The sequence below is a fragment of the Ranitomeya imitator genome, chromosome 2 (assembly GCF_032444005.1).
Source record: "Ranitomeya imitator isolate aRanImi1 chromosome 2, aRanImi1.pri, whole genome shotgun sequence".
NCBI lineage: Eukaryota > Metazoa > Chordata > Amphibia > Anura > Dendrobatidae > Ranitomeya > Ranitomeya imitator.
The window spans coordinates 355,013,323-355,036,076 of NC_091283.1; the positions used below are offsets into that span (position 1 = coordinate 355,013,323).

The 22,754-nt window shown below is 43.7% G+C and overlaps 1 long non-coding RNA gene across 1 annotated transcript in view; it reads right to left on the reverse strand.

The window, feature by feature from the left end:
* LOC138663779 (uncharacterized) overlaps window positions 1–21,234 on the reverse strand; it is a 35,100-nt gene extending 13,866 nt beyond the window's left edge. Inside the window, exons 1-2 of the long non-coding RNA XR_011318238.1 lie at window positions 21,113–21,234; window positions 3,659–3,724 (exon numbers count right to left, since the gene is read on the reverse strand). This is a non-coding gene — a long non-coding RNA (uncharacterized lncRNA). The remainder of the gene's footprint in view (window positions 1–3,658; window positions 3,725–21,112) is intronic.
* Window positions 21,235–22,754: the final 1,520 nt, after the last annotated feature.

Consider the following 22,754-nt stretch of genomic DNA (forward strand, 5'->3'; position numbering starts at 1 on the left):
CGAGCTGCAGGGGGCAACAGGGCAGAGGTGTTAGAGGTGCACAAATCAGAAGTGGCGTTGGACAGAGGGGTTTTCTGACCAGGTTGTGGAGTGATTTCGCAATGACCGCAGACAGGACAGGTACTGCAGCATCAATTCAAAGTGATAGGAGACAACATTTGTCCAGTATGGTTACTAACTATTTTTCATCCCTTATCGATGTTCTCCCTCAACCGTCATTCCCATTTGATTACTGGGCATCCAAAATAGACACCTGGCCTGAATTGGCAGAATATGCATTGCAGGAGCTTGCTTGCCCAGAAGCAAGTGTGCTGCTGGTTCAATATTGACCGAAAAAAGGACTCGTCTGGCTACCCAAAATGTTGATGATCTAACCTTCATTAAAATGAACCACTCATGGATTTCGAATTATTTTGCCCCACCTTTCCCGGCTGACACCTAGCTTACCTATAAAAAGGTCTCGCTTGTGGACTGGTCTTACTGACTGTTCCAATCTCTTAATTTGCAGCAGCTGTTTGTCCAGCATACGACATGTTTACACCTCCCTAAATGGGCTAACTCCCCCCAAGGGGCCGTGGTCTCGCCACTTGGCGCAAGCACCCGTGAGAGTGCCGTTTGTCTGAAGAGGTGGGTGTGCCCGTTTTTGGTCGACGGCACTGCCACTGGGTCCCTCATAGTACAATAAAGTGTCTCTGGCGGTGGTGGCGCGCAACCAACGTCAGACACACCGTTGTAACATGAGGGAGAGAGTTTCCCCCCCCCCCAGCTTAAACACTGTTCTACCACTTGCAAAATTATCTATCACAGCTCCACCAATGTTTAGTCTATGCGCTGACATCCTTCAATGCCTGGCACTGACAATACCAATTTGTTGACATGTATGATGCTAGTTAAAATAGTCAGGGTCAGTGTCCTATATTGACACCAGTACTTAGCACCAAATTACTATGTCTGAAACTCAGCAGAGGAGCCCACCCCTGTACCTAAGTATGCCACCCTTTTGTTTTTTGGTTTTGTTGTTTTGCGAGACATTAACATCTATTTATTTTTTGGGAGTACTAACTGTGTCAGACACTCCTTCCAATCGTCCTCCGCTGACCACACCAATGCCGATCGTGTACCCATGTAACTTTTTTTCATCCTGCAGTGAGCCTACTTTGTGGTGTAAGACCTACTAGCAGTGTCTGTCTGCGCCACTTAATACAGCTGTCCTCCTCTAAAAAAAAAAAAAAAAGCTGATTTTCAGCTTGTCAGAATTATAAAACTGCATTGGGGCCACAAGTTTCGTTGTGGTCTACAAACTGAGTCTTCCGCTCCAAGGTGTTCTCTCTGTTGCCTCTCCCTCGCTTCTATCTTGAAGCTCTTGTTAAGTAGTTGTTAAAACAACACTGCATTAGGCCTACAAGTTGTGTCTGGGTTGTAGAGACGGTGGCTGCCGCTCCAAGGTGTTCTCCTGGTTGCCTTTCCTGAGCTTCAATCTTCAGGCTCTTGATAAATAGTTTTTTAATCGAACAACTGCAGTGGGGCTACTAGTTTGGTTGGGGCCTACTAACGGTGTATGCCGCTCCGTGCTGTTCTCCAGGTTTCCTGTCCTGAAATTCCATTTTCAGGCTCTCGTTAAGTAGTTGATGAAACAACACTGCATTAGGCCTACAAGTTGGGTCTGGTGTTATGGCTGGCAATCAGGCAACACAGCGTGCAGTAATCAGCGCACATACAGAGATCTGGCAATAACCAAAAACAATAGGACGAGCTCTGAGACGTGGAATCTCTGTAGACTGCAGTACCTGATCTATCCTCACACAACTATAAGCAGCAGTGGATTGCGCCTATCACTACCTATGCAACTCGGCACTGCCTGAGGAGCTGACTAGCCTGAAGATAGAAATACAAGCCTGACTTACCTCAGAGAAATACCCCAAAGGAATAGGCAGCCCCCCACATATAATGACTGTTAGCAAGATGAAAAGACAAACGTAGGAATGAAATAGATTCAGCAAAGTGAGGCCCGATATTCTAGACAGAGCGAGGATAGCAAAGAGAACTATGCAGTCCACAAAAAACCCTAAAACGAAAACCACGCAAAGGGGCAAAAAGACCCACCGTGCCGAACTAACAGCACGGCGGTGCACCCCTTTGCTTCTCAGAGCTTCCAGCAAAAGTTAATAGCAAGCTGGACAGAAAAAACAGAAAACAAACTAGAAGCACTTATCTAGCAGAGCAGCAGGCCCAAGGAAAGATGCAGTAGCTCAGATCCAACACTGGAACATTGACAAGGAGCAAGGAAGACAGACTCAGGTGGAGCTAAATAGCAAGGCAGCCAACGAGCTCACCAAAACACCTGAGGGAGGAAGCCCAGAGACTGCAATACCACTTGTGACCACAGAAGTGAACTCAGCCACAGAATTCACAACAGTCTGGGTTGTGGAGACGGTGTCTGCCGCTCCAAGGTGTTCTCCAGGTTGCCTCTCCCTAGCTTCTATCTTCAGGCTCTTGTTAAATTGTTTTTAATATAACACTGCATTTGGCCTACTTGTTTTGTTGGCCCTACTAACGGTGTCTGCCGCTCCTTGATGTTCTCCTACACTGAACAAACCCGTGCCGCCTGTTTACTTCTGTTACCAATTTTGAACTGCATTTAGCCTACTTACTGATTTGGGCCTACTCACTGTGTCAGCCTCTCATTACAGTTGTACTCCACTGAACAAAGCAATGCCCCCTGGTTAGTCCTGTTACCAATTTTGAACTGCATTTAGCCCACTTTATTATTTGGGCCTATATCTGTGCTTCCTCCTCATCCTGCCCATTGCCCAGCCATTGATAGATGAGTCTGCTGGTACATTGACGCAGAACGCTACATTCCCCGTGCATGCAACACAGCCAGAATGTGACCCTGCTGAAAGTCAGGTTCCCCTTCCCGCATATCATACCACCTTACACGGGGACAAAGAGGAAGGTGCAGATGAAAGTGCAGGTTCCTTCATCAGATGGGGGGAGGAATACTCGTTGGCGACGTCACTGGCACAGGGCCCCTCATAGTACGCAAAAGTGTCGCTGCCGGTGGGAGGTTCCCCCGCCGTGCAAACACACCGCCGTACTTTGAGGGGCCCTGTGCCAGTGCCAACGAGTGGGCCCCCCCTGCTTGCTCAGGATCACAGCACTTGCAAAGTTTAAATACTTACCTCTCCCTGCTCCACTGCCGTGACGTGGTCCAGATTTCCTGGGCCCACTAAATACTTGAACCAGCCCTACCCCCCCACAACTTTAGCCAAATGACCCCCAATTTCCAATGCCTTACTATTATTATAAGGTAACTTAAGATTGACAAGCTTCAGTAACAAGAATGGATGTTTTTGCCATTAAAATGGGCACTGTAGGTGTTTTCCTGGCCTCCACTCACTGCCGACTATGCTCCCCCATTGACTTGCATTGGGTTTCGTGTTTCGGTCGATCCCCGACTTTTCACGATAATCGGCCGATTCCACTCAACTCGACTTTTGAGATAGTCGAGTTTCGCGAAACCCAACTCGACCCTAAAAACTAAAAGTCGCTCAACCCCAATACAGAGGCTAAAGGAATGCATTTAAGTAAGAAAAATAATTGTAACCAAAGATGTACAACCCCTTTAGGTAAGATAGGACAAAATAGTTTAACTTACCTGATTGGATAGAATCTTTAGTATATGGGACCTAACTTGAGACTCTGTATATAGTAGATTCAAAACCTGTTAAATAATAATTATCAAAAAAAATTATTAGCAAACAAATAGTAAAAGATAATATAATAATTGATAAAACTGCAAAAAAATATATATATATTTTAAAAATATATTTATTGATCCAAAGGGTAACATGTCATGACTGACCTAACAAAGGGGAGGCGACTTAATCTGCAGTGCTCCTCTGGGAAATATGCCAATTGTCGATTCAGAGAAGAAGAGAACTACAACTCTAGTGCCACCTATAGGACGTAGCCATCCTAAAAGTCAATATTGACCTAACGAGCCTTATTACATGACTTAGGATAATAAAACACTTTGCACTGACGAGGGGCAATACTCTGAATCACAGTGTCTGCAAATTGAGATTTTGGTTTTGGCATTTATCCTAAGTGTGACGAGGCTTGTTAGAAGCTCGATATTGACTCAACAGATTAGCCAACACATTTTCATTTTTTTGTAGGTGGACCAGATAACAAGATGCTGGTCAATTCTACACTGCATATGCTGTGGTTACTCAACATGAGGTAATAAAAGCCAAATCACTCTCTCCTCACCTGTCTACACAGTAGGGGGAGCTGAAGGCATTCACTGAGGCGAGCAGAGCGGCAAAGGGTAAAATGGCCAATGTGTTTGTAGACACTAGATCTTTCCTAACATCACATGGGAAACCCATAAAAAATGCAGAGAGCATACAAGCCCTAATGAAGGCTCTCCTGTTACTGACTAAGCTTGGCATAGTAAAGATCAAAGCTCACACCAGACCTGGCACTGATGAACCCAGAAGCAATTCTAGTGCAGATGTAGCCACCAATGAAGTAGCAAAGAGGCCAAGAGTCTGGTACCAATGCGGAACATGACCTCAGCAGCACCTGTCACTCCAGATATTCTTAAATCCTTGCAATAGCTGGTGCCTCAACAGGTAAAGGAGTGAGAAACTCAAAGGATCCAGCTCACTAACTTTTTTCCGCCATGAGCTCTTTACTCGATGATGGCTCAGGTAACCCATGAACTAATGCATTTGTCAAAAACTGCCATGTATGGTTTGGTAGAAAAGATATGGATGGGGCCAAGGTTTAGTACCCAGTAGTCAAGTACACCCAATCTGGTATGACGTGTGCCTATCACAACGTGGGCAGAAATACCTAATTGATCTGTTCTACGAATTTCAGAGATTAAACAACAGGAGAACAGAAGATTATACGTAGGCCAAAATAGATATAAGAGTAAAAAAACTTTATTAGAATATATACGAAACAACAAGTGAAAAGGTGGATGCAACCACAGTGCATATATACAATCAAAAAAGCGGGATGTGTAGACCATGGCTGTTACATGTTTTTATTTTTTAGAATTTCAGAGATTGTAGACTGACTCTATACATGTGCCACGAGTAAGTGTATATGGTTTTGTGCTTGTTTGAGTTGATCTCATTTCAGGCTGTCCTGATTCATATCCAGTTCCAAAAGCTAGAGCTAAGGTTACTGCTCAAAAATACATGAAGGAGGAATGAAGATATGGGGTTCCAGAAGCAAAAGAGGTACACATTTTCCAGAAGAGGTCATGAGAGATTTTGCAGTCTTTAGGAATCTATCCACAGAGCAGTGGGAAAGATGAATGGGACATTCCAATTAAACATTCAGAAGGCAAAGGAGGAGACAGGCATGCCATGGACTGAATGCTTGCCTTTAGCCCTTTCCGCAATAAGATAAACTCAAGGTAGAAAAACAGGTCTCTATCCATAGGAGATACTTTTTGGCTCATCCCCTCAAACAGGATCATACTTCTAACAATTACTTCAGATGCAGCCTGATGGCTTGACCAGCAATTTACAGGCCTTGAATAATCAATGAAACCATGTGATAAACAGGTGTATTCTTCCATTCCAGACCCTGAATCAGTGACCGGAGCACATGATCTCAAGCCAGTAGACTGGGTGGTCCTAAAAAAAAGTGTGGAAATGATCCGTAAGAAAAGATTTGATGGGCCATTCCAGGTTCTCGTAACTGCAGCAACTTTGGTGAATCTTGAGAGAAAATCCACTTGGAATCAGACTAGTCACTGTTAAAGAGTCACACCACTAGCAAAATGATGGTCTTACTAATTGTAGTCACTAACCAGCACACTATGGTGCAAACTAACACAGCAAAAGAAGACAGGATTTCTCAGGTAATAGACCCTTCATGTTGTCACTAGATTGACTTAAAGGGAACCTGACAACCCCCACGAGGCGTTTTTAAGTAACAGAGCCACCTTCTGCAGCACTAAGGCTGCATTCTGTGAAGGTAGCCCTTATGTTTGTGCTCCCCAATAACGCTGAAATTTTAAGTTTTATAAATTGCGCGCCATACCTGTATTTTGTCCGGGGGGGCACGTTTATTCATCTCCCAGCCGTCAATCATCCCCTCAGTGCGCCGGGTGCCACCTCCTCTGTTTGTATTCACGTACCCGGTGTCTGCGCTGTGCTCTCATTTTTCTGGCATGTGCCATGAGCGCTGCCCTACAAGTCACATCATCTGACACACACAGTGTGTTCTGATTTATTCACACTGCAGGGCTGGGAATCTGGTTAGTATCTGCGGCTGTCCCCATCTCACTCCGCTTCTTTCCTCCAGCGTTATACGACTCATCTGCAGCTTGTGATCACTCTGATGCTGCAGTGCAGATGAGTCGTATCAGCGTTATTAGGGAGCATAAACTTAAGAGCTACCTTCACAGAATGCAGCCTTAGTGCTGCAGAAGGTGGCTCTTTTACTTAAAAACTCCCGGGGGGGGGGGGGGTGGACAGGTACCCTTTACTTTAATGGGACATCATCATCAGGTTTGGACTGTTATACACAACATTGCCAAATTAGGATAAAAATGGTTAGAGGAACATGACCCAAACAAAGAATCATTGTGGGGAGAAACAATTTCTTTCCTGAACCCACAAACTGGATCTAAGTGGGTTGGTCTCAAGAGATCTTACAATCCTGTATGCATTGTTTTGTTTGTTGGTACATGAAGCCGTAAAAGCGCTAATCTGTTATACCCTATGTAAACAGGTTTATGTGTAAGTGAAACCTTGTCAAAGTATGCCTGTTTGTATGTTATGGGCCCCAAACAAGAAGAGATCCACTGCTGTGATACAATTATAGGTACTCGGGTAGGGAACTGAGATGAAAAAAGTAGGAAAGTTCATAGGATGCAGTTATTGCGCACCTGCATACCTTTTGAAATACCCATAAATGGACACAAAAGAGAGGAATGAAAGAGAACATACTCCGTTCTGTCTCTGTGTATCCATCTTGTCTCATTACTCCTGTTTCATGGTGATCAAATAGCTAACACTCCTGGGAGGAAAAATTTCACATTTCTGTTCACGCTCCTAAATTTCTTTTGGAACACTTTTATCTGACTGTCTGGGCTAGGTTTGGGCTGTATTGATTTCCCTAGCGGTCATAAAACATACCTTATTATTTGTAGTTCAAAAGGCATAAGATAGTGGATTTCATTCACATAGTTCTGATGAAGTTACAACTCCACACTACAGCCAAGACATGTGCGCGCTCAGGTGGGTTCACGAACGTCTGTTAATTAGAAAATTACATGTGCATGATAGTGGCTGATCGTACATTTGTCTCAGCTGATGTGTGCAGCAGTTGTGTTTTAACTGGTACTGCTCACCCTTAAAGCAGAAGTGAGTGTTACCTGACAATGCCGTAACAGTCCACAGGTGAAGCATTCAAATAGGCTAAAATTTGGGCCCATCAAACCCTCATCAGAAATTAAACAGTCTACAAAAAGAGTAAGATTAACAAAAACTGACATACTGGAAACACATTGAAGATTGTGTCCCCTAGGCCGGGACCTTACTGAAAGTGCAAAAGCAACACCACAACAATAATTGAATTGATCAATTGAATTGAACTCACAAAAATCCATATGGTCTCACAAGGGGTCTGAGGATCTCATCTCGGTACCTAATGGCAGTCAGGCTACCTCTGGCGAGCACATGGAGGGCTGTGTGGCCCTCTAAAGAAATGCCACCCAACACCATAACTGACCCACTGCCAAATCAGTCATGCTGAAGGATGTTGCAGGCAGCAGATTGCTCTTCATGGCGTCTACAGACTCTGTCACATGTGCTCAGTGTGAACCTGCTTTCATCTGTGAAGAGGACTGGGCGCCAGTGGCGAATTTGCCAATCCTGGTGTTCTGTGGCAAATGCCAAGCGTCCTGCAAGGTGTTGGACTGTGCGCACAACCCCATCTGTGGACGTCAGGCACTCAGACCATCCTCATGGAGTCGGTTTCTAACCATTTGTGTAGACACATGCATGTTTGTGGCCTGCTGGAGGTCATTTTGCAGGGCTCTGGCAGTGCTCCTCCTGTCCCTCCTTGCATAAAGGCTGAGATCGCAGTCCTGCTGCTGAGTTGTTGCCCTCCTATGGCCCCCTCCACGTCTTCTGGTGTACTGGCCTGTTTTCTAGTAGCGCCTCCAGTCTCTGGACACTACGCTGACAGACACAGCTAACCTTTTTGCCACAGCTCGCATTGATGTGCCATACTGGATGAGCTGCACTACCTGAGCCACTTGTGTGGGTTGCAGAGTCCATCTCATGCTACCAGGAGTGTGAAAGCACAACTAAACATTAAAAAGTGACCAAAACATCAGCCAAAAGCATTGGTACTGAGAAGTGGTCTGTGGGCCCCACCTGCAGAACCACTCCTTTATTGAGTGTGTCTTGATAATTGCCAATAATTTCCATCTGTTGTCTATTCCATTTGCACAACAGCATGTGAAATTAATTCACTTGGAGTTATATTCTGTTGTTTAAGTGTTCCCTTTATTTTTTTTAGCAAAATATACAGTGGGGCAAAAAAGTATTTAGTCAGTCAGCAATAGTGCAAGTTCCACCACTTAAAAAGATGAGAGGCGTCTGTAATTTACATCATAGGTAGACCTCAACTATGGGAGACAAACTGAGAAAAAAAAATCCAGAAAATCACATTGTCTGTTTTTTTATCATTTTTTTTGCATATTATGGTGGAAAATAAGTATTTGGTCAGAAACAAACAATCAAGATTTCTGGCTCTCACAGACCTGTAACTTCTTCTTTAAGAGTCTCCTCTTTCCTCCACTCATTACCTGTAGTAATGGCACCTGTTTAAACTTGTTATCAGTATAAAAAGACACCTGTGCACACCCTCAAACAGTCTGACTCCAAACTCCACTATGGTGAAGACCAAAGAGCTGTCAAAGGACACCAGAAACAAAATTGTAGCCCTGCACCAGGCTGGGAAGACTGAATCTGCAATAGCCAACCAGCTTGGAGTGAAGAAATCAACAGTGGGAGCAATAATTAGAAAATGGAAAACATACAAGACCACTGATAATCTCCCTTGATCTGGGGCTCCACGCAAAATCCCACCCCGTGGGGTCCGAATGATCACAAGGACGGTGAGCAAAAATCCCAGAACCACGCGGGGGGACCTAGTGAATGAACTGCAGAGAGCTGGGACCAATGTAACAAGGCCTACCATAAGTAACACACTACGCCACCATGGACTCAGATCCTGCAGTGCCAGACGTGTCCCACTGCTTAAGCCAGTACATGTCCGGGCCCGTCTGAAGTTTGCTAGAGAGCATTTGGATGATCCAGAGGAGTTTTGGGAGAATGTCCTATGGTCTGATGAAACCAAACTGGAAATGTTTGGTAGAAACACAACTTGTCGTGTTTGGAGGAAAAAGAATACTGAGTTGCATCCATCAAACACCATACCTACTGTAAAGCATGGTGGTGGAAACATCATGCTTTGGGGCTGTTTCTCTGCAAAGGGGCCAGGATGACTGATCCGGGTACATGAAAGAATGAATGGGGCCATGTATCGTGAGATTTTGAGTGCAAACCTCCTTCCATCAGCAAGGGCATTGAAGATGAAACGTGGCTGGGTCTTTCAACATGACAATGATCCAAAGCACACCACCAGGGCAACGAAGGAGTCGCTTCGTAAGAAGCATTTCAAGGTCCTGGAGTGGCCTAGCCAGTCTCCAGATCTCAACCCTATAGAAAACCTTTGGAGGGAGTTGAAAGTCCGTGTTGCCAAGCGAAAAGCCAAAAACATCACTGCTCTAGAGGAGATCTGCATGGAGGAATGGGCCAACATACCAACAACAGTGTGTGGCAACCTTGTGAAGACTTACAGAAAACGTTTGACCTCTGTCATTGCTGTTGTGAATTCTGTGGCTGAGTTCACTTCTGTGGTCACAAGTGGTATTGCAGTCTCTGGGCTTCCTCCCTCAGGTGTTTTGGTGAGCTCGTTGGCTGCCTTGCTATTTAGCTCCACCTGAGTCTGTCTTCCTTGCTCCTTGTCAATGTTCCAGTGTTGGATCTGAGCTACTGCATCTTTCCTTGGGCCTGCTGCTCTGCTAGATAAGTGCTTCTAGTTTGTTTTCTGTTTTTTCTGTCCAGCTTGCTATTAACTTTTGCTGGAAGCTCTGAGAAGCAAAGGGGTGCACCGCCGTGCTGTTAGTTCGGCACGGTGGGTCTTTTTGCCCCTTTGCGTGGTTTTCGTTTTAGGGTTTTTTGTAGACTGCATAGTTCTCTTTGCTATCCTCGCTCTGTCTAGAATATCGGGCCTCACTTTGCTGAATCTATTTCATTCCTACGTTTGTCTTTTCATCTTGCTAACAGTCATTATATGTGGGGGGCTGCCTATTCCTTTAGGGTATTTCTCTGAGGTAAGTCAGGCTTGTATTTCTATCTTCAGGCTAGTCAGCTCCTCAGGCAGTGCCGAGTTGCATAGGTAGTGATAGGCGCAATCCACTGCTGCTTATAGTTGTGTGAGGATAGATCAGGTACTGCAGTCTACAGAGATTCCACGTCTCAGAGCTCGTCCTATTGTTTTTGGTTATTGCCAGATCTCTGTATGTGCGCTGATTACTGCACGCTGTGTTGCCTGATTGCCAGCCATAACACATTGCCAACAAAGGATATATTACAAAGTATTGAGATGAAATTTTGTTTCTGACCAAATACTTATTTTCCACCATAATATGCAAATAAAATGTTAAAAAAACAGACTGTGATTTTCTGGATTTTTTTTCTCAGTTTGTCTCCCATAGTTGAGGTCTACCTATGATGTAAATTACAGACGCCTCTCATCTTTTTAAGTGGTGGACCTTGCACTATTGCTGACTGACTAAATACTTTTTTGCCCCACTGTATATGTCCAATGACTGACATGATTTTCTGAAAAACATTATCCACAACTATGTGGATATACCCACAGCATACACTATGCATGACCGAGAAGAGAAGAAAGGGAAAGAAGCAAAATAAGGGAGGAAGAGATCAAAGATGGGTTACTACCTTGGATGGTATATTAATAATGATGACAATATATTTCCAAAATAATATTAACCCATTATCTACCAACATCCTTTTTTTGGGACGCCTAATCTTCAGCTTCTAGCAACTAAGATATTATAAGTTTTATAATTAGGTCCAATTTTTTGTGTTGTGTTTGTAAAATGAATGTTTTCAAAATAGGAAATCATGTCATTGTAATTTTTAATTGAATATTGGGATGCCCTTTTCTGAAAAATCCGTACTTGTAAAAATTTTAATTTGGCAAGTAATGGATTAATGAAAGAATTAATTTGCTCTATCGAGACCTGGGTGGTTTCCCCAACATATTTGAGACTGCAACGACATTTAATTAGGTATACCACAAAAAATGAGTCACACATGAAAAAAACCTTAATGGGAAAATGTTTACCTGACCGTGGATATGTGAATTAATTTGGTTTTTGGTTATTGCCAGATCTCTGTATGTGCGCTGATTACTGCACGCTGTGTTGCCTGATTGCCAGCCATAACAGTACAAGGAGCCACACCAATGATTCCCAATAGAGGGAAAAAAGAAATCCTGACATCATTTTTTTTTCTTAGCTCTGTCTTCAGTCTTTTTTTTCCCCTAGACATTAGAGTGCTTCAGGACACAGCTGTGGACATGGATATTCAGGCTCTGTGCTCCTCAATGGATAATCTCGTTGTAAATGTACAAAAGATTCAAGATACTATTGATCAGAAATCGATGCTAGAACCAAGAATTCCGATTCCTGATTTGTTTTTTGGTGACAGAACTAAGTTCCTGAGCTTCAGAAATAATTGTAAGCTATTTTTGGCCTTGAAACCTCATTCTTCTGGTAATCCTATTCAACAGGTTTTGATTATTATTTCTTTTTTGCGCGGCGACCCACAGGACTGGGCGTTTTCTCTTGCACCAGGAGATTCTGCATTGAGTAATGTTGATGCATTTTTCCAGGCGCTGGGATTGCTTTACGATGAGCCTAATTCAGTGGATCAGGCTGAGAAAAATCTGCTGGCTTTATGCCAGGGTCAGGATGATGTAGAAGTATATTGTCAGAAATTTAGGAAGTGGTCAGTACTCACTCTGTGGAATGAATCTGCACTAGCGGCTTTGTTCAGAAAGGGTCTCTCTGAAGCTCTTAAGGATGTAATGGTGGGATTTCCTATGCCTGCTGGTTTGAATGAGTCTATGTCCTTGGCCATTCAGATCGGTCGTCGCTTGCGCGAGCGTAAATCTGTGCACCATCTGGCGGTATTGTCTGAGAGTAAACCTGAGCCTATGCAGTGCGACAGGACTATGACTAAAGTAGAACGGCAAGAACACAGACGTCTGAACAGACTGTGTTTCTATTGTGGTGATTCTACTCATGCTATTTCTAATTGTCCTAAACGCACTAGGCGGTTCAATAGCTCTGCCGTTATTGGTACTGTACAGTCCAAATTCCTTTTGTCCATTACCTTAATGTGCTCTTTGTCATCGTATTCTGTCATGGCGTTTGTGGATTCAGGCGCTGCCCTGAATCTGATGGATTTGGATTATGCTAAACGTTGTGGATTTTTCTTGGAGCCTTTGCGGTGTCCTATTCCGTTGAGAGGAATTGATGCTACACCTTTGGCCAAGAATAAGCCTCAGTACTGGGCCCAGCTGACCATGTGCATCGCTCCTGCACATCAGGAAGTGTTTCGCTTTCTGGTACTGCATAATTTGCATGATGTGGTCGTGTTGGGGTTGCCATGGCTACAAACCCATAATCCAGTATTGGATTGGAACTCTATGTCGGTAACCAGCTGGGGTTGTCAGGGAGTACATGGTGATGTTCCATTTTTGTCTATTTCGTCATCCATTCCTTCTGACATCCCAGAGTTCTTGTCGGACTTTCAGGATGTATTTGAAGAGTCCAAGTCTGATGCCCTACCTCCGCATAGGAATTGTGATTGTGCTATCGATTTGATTCCTGGTAGTAAATTCCCTAAGGGTCGTTTATTTAATTTGTCCGTACCTGAACACACCGCTATGCGCAGTTATGTGAAGGAGTCCCTGGAGAAGGGACATATTCGCCCATCGTCGTCACCATTGGGAGCAGGGTTCTTTTTTGTAGCCAAGAAGGATGGTTCGCTAAGACCGTGTATTGATTACCGCCTTCTTAATAAGATCACTGTTAAGTTTCAGTATCCCTTGCCATTGATTTCTGACTTGTTTGCTCGGATTAAGGGGGCTAGTTGGTTTACTAAGATTGATCTTCGTGGTGCGTATAATCTGGTGAGAATCAGGCAGGGAGATGAATGGAAAACGGCATTTAATACGCCCGAGGGTCATTTTGAGTATCTGGTGATGCCGTTCGGACTTGCCAATGCTCCATCTGTTTTTCAGTCTTTTATGCATGACATTTTCCGTGAGTATCTGGATAAATTCTTGATTGTTTACTTGGATGACATTTTGATCTTCTCAGATGATTGGGAGTCTCATGTGAAGCAAGTCAGAATGGTTTTCCAGGTACTGCGTGCTAATTCCTTGTTCGTGAAGGGATCAAAGTGTCTCTTCGGTGTGCAGAAAGTTTCATTTTTGGGGTTCATCTTTTCCCCTTCTACTATCGAGATGGATCCGGTTAAGGTTCAGGCCATCCAGGATTGGACTCAGCCGACATCTCTAAAAAGTCTGCAGAAATTCCTGGGCTTTGCTAATTTTTATCGTCGCTTCATCTGTAATTTTTCTAGCATTGCCAGACCATTGACCGATTTGACCAAGAAGGGTGCTGATTTGGTTAATTGGTCTTCTGCTGCCGTGGAAGCTTTTCAGGAGTTGAAGCGTCGTTTTTGCTGTGCCCCTGTGTTGTGTCAACCTGATGTTTCTCTTCCGTTCCAGGTCGAGGTTGATGCTTCTGAGATTGGTGCAGGGGCGGTTTTGTCACAGAGAGGTTCTGGTTGCTCAGTGTTCAAACCATGTGCTTTCTTTTCCAGGAAATTTTCTGCTGCTGAGCGTAATTATGATGTGGGCAACCGAGAGTTGCTGGCCATGAAGTGGGCATTCGAGGAGTGGCGTCATTGGCTTGAGGGTGCTAAGCATCGCGTGGTGGTTTTGACTGATCATAAGAACCTTACTTATCTTGAGTCTGCCAAGCGCTTGAATCCTAGACAGGCCCGTTGGTCGTTATTTTTTGCTCGTTTTGATTTTGTGATTTCATACCTTCCGGGCTCTAAAAATGTGAAGGCGGATGCTCTGTCTAGGAGTTTTGTGCCCGACTCTCCGGGGTTATCTGAGCCGGCGAGTATCCTCAAGGAAGGAGTCATTGTGTCTGCCATCTCCCCTGATTTGCGGAGAGTGTTGCAGAAATTTCAGGCTAATAAACCTGATCGTTGTCCGGCCGAGAAACTGTTCGTCCCTGATAGGTGGACTAGTAAAGTTATCTCTGAACTTCATTGTTCGGTGCTGGCCGGTCATCCAGGAATCTTTGGTACCAGGGAGTTGGTTGCTAGATCCTTCTGGTGGCCATCTCTGTCACGGGATGTGCGTGCTTTTGTGCAGTCCTGTGGAATTTGTGCTAGGGCTAAGCCCTGCTGTTCACGTGCCAGTGGGTTGCTTTTGCCCTTGCCGGTCCCGAAGAGGCCTTGGACACATATTTCGATGGATTTCATTTCTGACCTTCCCGTTTCTCAAAAGATGTCGGTCATTTGGGTGGTCTGTGATCGCTTTTCTAAAATGGTCCATCTGGTGCCCTTGGTTAAATTGCCTTCCTCCTCTGATTTGGTGCCTTTGTTCTTCCAGCATGTGGTTCGTTTACATGGCATTCCTGAGAATATTGTTTCTGACAGAGGTTCCCAGTTTGTCTCGAGGTTCTGGCGAGCCTTTTGTGGTAGGATGGGCATTGACCTATCTTTTTCCTCGGCCTTCCATCCTCAGACTAATGGCCAGACCGAACGAACCAATCAGACCTTGGAAACATATCTGAGATGTTTTGTTTCCGCTGACCAGGATGATTGGGTGTCATTTTTGCCGTTGGCTGAGTTCGCCCTTAATAATCGGGCCAGCTCGGCTACCTTGGTCTCTCCATTTTTCTGCAATTCTGGGTTCCATCCTCGTTTCTCTTCAGGACAGGTTGAGTCTTCGGACTGTCCTGGTGTGGATTCTGTGGTGGACAGGTTGCAGCAGATCTGGACTCAGGTAGTGGACAATTTGACCTTGTCCCAGGAGAAGGCTCAGCTTTTCGCTAATCGCAGACGCCGTGTGGGACCCCGACTTCGTGTTGGGGATCTGGTTTGGTTATCTTCTCGTCATATTCCTATGAAGGTTTCCTCTCCTAAATTTAAACCTCGTTTTATTGGTCCGTATAGGATTTCTGAGATTCTCAATCCGGTGTCTTTTCGTCTGATCCTTCCAGACTCCTTTTCCATACATAATGTATTCCATAGGTCGTTGTTGAGGAGATACGTGGCACCTATGGTTCCATCTGTGGAGCCTCCTGCCCCTGTTTTGGTGGAGGGGGAATTGGAGTATATTGTGGAGAAGATTTTGGATTCTCGTGTCTCTAGACGGAAACTCCAGTATCTGGTCAAATGGAAGGGTTATGCTCAGGAAGATAATTCCTGGGTTTTTGCCTCTGATGTCCATGCCCCAGATCTTGTTCGTGCCTTTCATGTGGCTCATCCTGGTCGGCCTGGGGGTTCTGGTGAGGGTTCGGTGACCCCTCCTCAAGGGGGGGGTACTGTTGTGAATTCTGTGGCTGAGTTCACTTCTGTGGTCACAAGTGGTATTGCAGTCTCTGGGCTTCCTCCCTCAGGTGTTTTGGTGAGCTCGTTGGCTGCCTTGCTATTTAGCTCCACCTGAGTCTGTCTTCCTTGCTCCTTGTCAATGTTCCAGTGTTGGATCTGAGCTACTGCATCTTTCCTTGGGCCTGCTGCTCTGCTAGATAAGTGCTTCTAGTTTGTTTTCTGTTTTTTCTGTCCAGCTTGCTATTAACTTTTGCTGGAATCTCTGAGAAGCAAAGGGGTGCACCGCCGTGCTGTTAGTTCGGCACGGTGGGTCTTTTTGCCCCTTTGCGTGGTTTTCGTTTTAGGGTTTTTTGTAGACTGCATAGTTCTCTTTGCTATCCTCGCTCTGTCTAGAATATCGGGCCTCACTTTGCTGAATCTATTTCATTCCTACGTTTGTCTTTTCATCTTGCTAACAGTCATTATATGTGGGGGGCTGCCTATTCCTTTGGGGTATTTCTCTGAGGTAAGTCAGGCTTGTATATCTATCTTCAGGCTAGTCAGCTCCTCAGGCAGTGCCGAGTTGCATAGGTAGTGATAGGCGCAATCCACTGCTGCTTATAGTTGTGTGAGGATAGATCAGGTACTGCAGTCTACAGAGATTCCACGTCTCAGAGCTCGTCCTATTGTTTTTGGTTATTGCCAGATCTCTGTATGTGCGCTGATTACTGCACACTGTGTTGCCTGATTGCCAGCCATAACACATTGCCAACAAAGGATATATTACAAAGTATTGAGATGAAATTTTGTTTCTGACCAAATACTTATTTTCCACCATAATATGCAAATAAAATGTTAAAAAAACAGACAATGTGATTTTCTGGATTTTTTTTCTCAGTTTGTCTCCCATAGTTGAGGTCTACCTATGATGTAAATTACAGACGCCTCTCATCTTTTTAAGTGGTGGACCTTGCACTATTGCTGACTGACTAAATACTTTTTTGCCCCACTGTATATGTCCAATGACTGACATGATTTTCTGAAAAACATTATCCACAACTATGTGGATATACCCACAGCATACACTATGCATGACCGAGAAGAGAAGAAAGGGAAAGAAGCAAAATAAGGGAGGAAGAGATCAAAGATGGGTTACTACCTTGGATGGTATATTAATAATGATGACAATATATTTCCAAAATAATATTAACCCATTATCTACCAACATCCTTTTTTTGGGACGCCTAATCTTCAGCTTCTAGCAACTAAGATATTATAAGTTTTATAATTAGGTCCAATTTTTTGTGTTGTGTTTGTAAAATGAATGTTTTCAAAATAGGAAATCATGTCATTGTAATTTTTAATTGAATATTGGGATGCCCTTTTCTGAAAAATCCGTACTTGTAAAAATTTTAATTTGGCAAGTAATGGATTAATGAAAGAATTAATTTGCTCTATCGAGACCTGGGTGGTTTCCCCAACATATTTGAGACTGCAACGACATTTAATTAGGTATACCACAAAAAATGAGTCACACATGAAAAAAACCTTAATGGGAAAATGTTTACCTGACCGTGGATATGTGAATTAATCTCCTTTAATTATGTTAGAGCACTGTAAACAGTGTAACAAAAGTGCTTTGCATTAACGGTCCCCTGCCGGGGCCTATATCTGCTTGTACGAGATGGTCCCTCATGTTCATGGGCTTTTTATTACACAAGTTGATGAAAATCTATCTCAGCTACATCAGGGTAGGCTCTCCTTAGTAATGGCCAAACAGGTGAATACAATGGTAAATTTTATACACAAAAGTGTGCTAAGTGTGAACAAATGCCAAACATTTGGGAATTTGGACCAGAAATACTGTATGTGGTGTTGTGATGTTCTTCTCCTGATAACCTTTCTCAAGGATTTTTTTTTGTAATCTCACACTGTCTAATGATTTGGATATGAATGCCGGAGACAGTACGATTTACTGCCCAGTTGTGACTGGGTAAGGCCATTTTGATGTGTCTTGGGTGGCAGCTTGTATATTGTAAGAGACTATTTTTATCATTAGGTTTAGTAAAGAGGTCTGTACTAATTCAGCCATCAGTGTTGTGTATGACAGTGGTGTATAGAAAATTAATATTCTTGATGTAATGAATAGTGACAGTTAATTTTGAAATAGAACTGTTTAGTTTGTGAAAGAACAAGAGAAATAAATCAGTTCAGAAAAGCCATATAAAAAAAGCTGTCATCAATGTAACGTTTCCATAAGGTTGAATGTTGACAGAAGATGGGATGAGAGTAGACAAACTGTTCCTCGAACCTGACTGTAAAAACATTGGCATAGAGAGGGGCTATATTTGAGTCCATTGCGGTCCCAGTATTCTGAATGAAAAATTGGTCCTCAACCTGAGGGTATCCAAATAAAAATAATTTTTTAGTGTGGAAAAAGAAAAAATTTACATCCTTAGTGACAAGGAGGCATTTGGATGGTAATGGACCTGAGGTTCGCAGACATGATAGGAAACGTGAGGTGTCTTTGAGGTAGGATCTAGTAGATTTTACTAGAGAGGTCAATATTTTCTGTAAAGTTTGTGCTACTGGACATAGAAGAGAATTCGTTGAAACAACTACTGGTCTTCCTGAAGGAAGGTTGTGTCAGATGTTTATGAATTTTAGGAAGTGTATGAAACACAGGCTTGTTTCTTATAGAGATCAACATAGGTAGCTTTAGAAACATCAGTAGAAGGATCCCTAGGAATTGGTGCATATGTTTCATTAAAGAGGTTGTCCACTACTTTTTCATTTAAGGATAGGTCATCAATGTCTGATCGGTTGGGATCTGGCACCATCACCGACCAGCTGTTATCGGTGTATGCAGCCACCAGGTAGCAGCTGATCAGCAGGGGTGTTGGGTGTTGAACCCTGACCGATCAGACTTTGATGACCTATACTAAGGATAGGTCATCAGTGAAAATGTAGTAGACAAAAAGTCTTTACTATAGTATGTTTTGTCCATCACAACTACAACCCCTGGCAAAAAATATGGAATCACCGGCTTTGGAGGATGTTCATTCAGTTGTTTAATTTTGTAGAAAAAAAAGCAGATCACAGACATGGCACAAAACTAAAGTCATTTCAAATGGCAACTTTCTGGCTTTAAGAAACATTAAAAGAAATCAAAAACAAAAAAAATGTGGTAGTCAGTAATGGTTCCTTTTTTTTAACCCAGCATACGGGAAAAATTATGGAATCACTCAATTCTGAGGAAATAAATATGGAATCACTCCAAAAAAAACACTCCAAAACATCAATAGTATTTTGTTGCACCACCTCTGGCTTTTATAACAGCTTGCAGTCTCTGAGGCATGGACTTAATGAGTGTCAATCAGTACTCTTCATCAATCTGGCTCCAACTTTTCTGATTGCTGTTGCCAGATCAGCTTTGCAGGTTGGAGCCTTGTCATGGACCATTTTCTTCAACTTCCACCAAAGATTTTCAATTGGATTGAGATCCGGACTATTTGCAGGCCATGACATTGACCTTATGTGTCTTTTTACAAGGAATGTTTTCACAGTTTTTGCTCTATGGCAGGATGCATTATCATCTTGAAAAATGATTTCATCATCCCCAAACATCCTTTCAATTGATGGGATAAGAAAAATGTCCAAAATATCAACATAAACTTGTGCATTTATTGAAGATGTAATGACAGCCATCTCCCCAGTGCTTTTACCGGACGTGCAGCCCCATATCATCAATGACTGGAAATTTGCATGCTCTCTTCAGGCAGTCATCTTTATAAATCTCATTGGAACGGCACCAAACAAAAGTTCCAGCATCATCACCTTGCCCAATGCAGATTCGCGATTCATCACTGAATATGACTTTCATCCAGTCATCCACAGTCCACGATTGCTTTTCCTTAGCTCATTGTAACCTTGTTTTTTTCTGTTTAGGTGTTAATGATGGCTTTCGTTTAGCTTTTCTGTATGTAAATCCCATTTCCATTAGGCCGTTTCTTACAGTTCGGTCACAGACGTTGACTCCAGTTTCCACCCATTCGTTCCTCATTTGTTTTGTTGTGCATTTCCTGTTTTGGAGACATATTACTTTAAGTTTCCGGTCTTGACACTTTGATGTCTTCATTGGTCTACCAGTATGTTTGCCTTTAACAATCTTCCCATGTTGTTTGTATTTGGTCCAGATTTTAGACACAGCTTTGTTAATCCTCTCCTTTGTTTCAATTGACATCTCTCATGTTGGAGCCATGATTCATGTCAGTCCACTGGGTGCAACAGCTCTCCAAGGTGTGATCACTCCTTTTTAGATGCAGAATAACGAGCAGATCTAATTTGATGCAGGTGTTATTTTTGTGTATGAAAATTTACAGGGTGATTCCATAATTTTTTCCTCAGAATTGAGTGACTCAATAATTTTTCCCCTATGCTTGGTTAAAAAAAGTAACCATTACTGACTACCACATTTTTTGTTCTTGATTTCTTTTAGTGTTTCTTAAAGCTAGAAAGTTGCCATTTGAATTGACTTTTATTTTGTGCCATGTCTGTGATCTGCTTTTTTTCTATAAAATTGAACAACTGAATGAACATCCTCCAAGGCCGGTGATTCCTTCATTTTTGCCAGGGTTGTATTGTCAGCCGCTTTTATGACTTGTGTTTTGTTACTCTTTAGATTGGAGATAACCCCGCGTCCCTCAGAAGTGAGATTGTGTTTTAAGTGAATATCACCTCTGTTAATGTGATTCACTATTTCAGTGGTTTCTCTATGGGCAGCTCAGAGGTTAGCACTGCAACCTTGTAGCGCTGGGGTCCTGGGTTCAAATCCCACCAAGGACAATATCTGCAAGGAGTTTGTATGTTCTCCCCGTGTTTGCGTGGGTTTCCTCCGGGCACTCCGGTTTCCTCCCACACTCCAAAGACATACTGATAGGGAATTTAGATTGTGAGCCCCATCGGGGACAGTGATGATAATGTCTGTAAAGCACTGGGAAAATAATGGCGCTATATAAGTGAGTACAATAAATAAATCTCTTAGTACTAGTGAAATGAATATATCAATAAGATGTGAAGTCTTAGGAGGGTTAAACTGATGAGGAAAATATGAGGCCCAAATGTCTCAAGCCAAATTGTTCACGTGGAATAGACAGAGAGTGCGAGTCCACATTACCTATATCAGCCTTACAATGGGCTTTAAGCCTCAAAGTTCTATAAAATCAATGGAAATCTTGAGACAATCTTTTATGGAGAAGGATCATTTCCGGAGGAGATACGATACACTTTATCAATCCCGAGGGAAACTAGAGTATATGAGGAAATGTAATACACTATAAGATCAGCCCTACCTGGGAGCGAGATGCAACCGTGTGAATTTGATGTTTGTGTCCCCTTCCGGACCTCCTAGTCTACCTCAATGCAGAGCTGCACACCACATATATGGCTGCTCTCTGCGCACAGGACCTGTGATGAGGTCACAGGAGGGGAGGAGTCAGGGGTCACATGATCAGGGGCCTCAGTGTATGCAGGACTTTATGTGAGGGGTTTACAGGGTGGATGAAGCAGAGCCACGTGTGTACGAGGTGTACGGAGCGGAGCCGTGTGTGTACGAGGTGTATGAAGCGGAGCCGCGTGTGTATGAGGTGTACGAAGCGGAGCCGCGTGTGTGTACGGGGTGTAGGGAGCAGTGTGTGTACGAGGTGTATGGAGCGGAGCCGCATGTGTACGAGGTGTACGGAGCAGAGCCGTGTGTACGGGGTGTACAGAGCAGAGCCGTGTGTGTACGGGGTGTACAGAGCAGAGCCGTGTGTGTACGGGGTGTACAGAGCAGAGCCGTGTGTGTACGAGGTGTACGGAGCGGAGCTGTATGTACGAGGTGTACGGAGTGGAGCCGCATGTGTACGAGGTGTGCAGAGCGGAGCCGTGTGTATGAGGCGTACGGAGCGGAGCAGTGTGCGTATGAGGTGTACGGAGCAGAGCCGTGTGTGTATGAGGTGTACGGAGCGGAGCTGTATGTACGAGGTGTACAGAGTGGAGCCGTGTGTGTACGAGTTGTACGGAGCGGAGCTGTGTGTACAAGGTGTACGGAGCGGAGCTGTGTGTACGGAGCGGAGCTGTGTGTACAAGGTGTACGGAGCAGAGCTGTGTGTACGGAGCGGAGGCTCGTGTGTACAACTTGTGACACTTCCACATATCCCAGTGTTTCTGAGATTGTTTTTTCATTACAAGTTCTGCTTCATGTTACTGGTAAATTTTGGTCTATGTGATTTGAGTTTATGAAAATATCGAAAACTTGAAAATGTCTCAGTTTTCAAACTTTACCGCTCCCGTGCGGTTGTTGTGACACGTGACGCTGGCACCCTATCACTGTCTCCGCCTTTAGACAAACTGATCATGAAGAGGCAGTCCAGGCTGCGGCTGATCCCTGGCTTCCTCTTCATGTTCAGTTTGTCCGAAGGCGGAGATAGTGATTGGGTACCAGACGGCATCACGTGTCACAACAACCGTACAGGAGCCCTGGGAGGAGCGAGTGCTGATACCGCGGGAACGGCTCCAGCACAGGAGAGGGAAGTATAGGCTTTATTATTTTATTGGGTCCATTTAGTTCAAGAAGGCATTGTCCTAGTAGTGGACAGCCCCTTAAATAAACAACATTGCCCATTTGACTACTTCACATCTGCAACATTTTTTAAACAATTTATTTTTAAGGATGTTAGCGTAAGGAATGCGGCAAAAAAACGTATTACGGTCTACGTGAGCAGATGCGTTTGCTTGCATTTGTCTAGACACTGATTAGCCATCCCCCACATACAAAGTTGATAAAAGGAGGGAGTGGGCATTTGCAGTCCACAACTCAGCAGACTGGGAACAAGAGCAGACAGACGCAGGAACCTGGGAAGAATCAACATTCTGAACAATGTGAGTATCAAAGCCAATGTCTTTATTTTCTGTTTTCTGTCTCTATATGTTCTAATTTCTGCCATTTTTTTC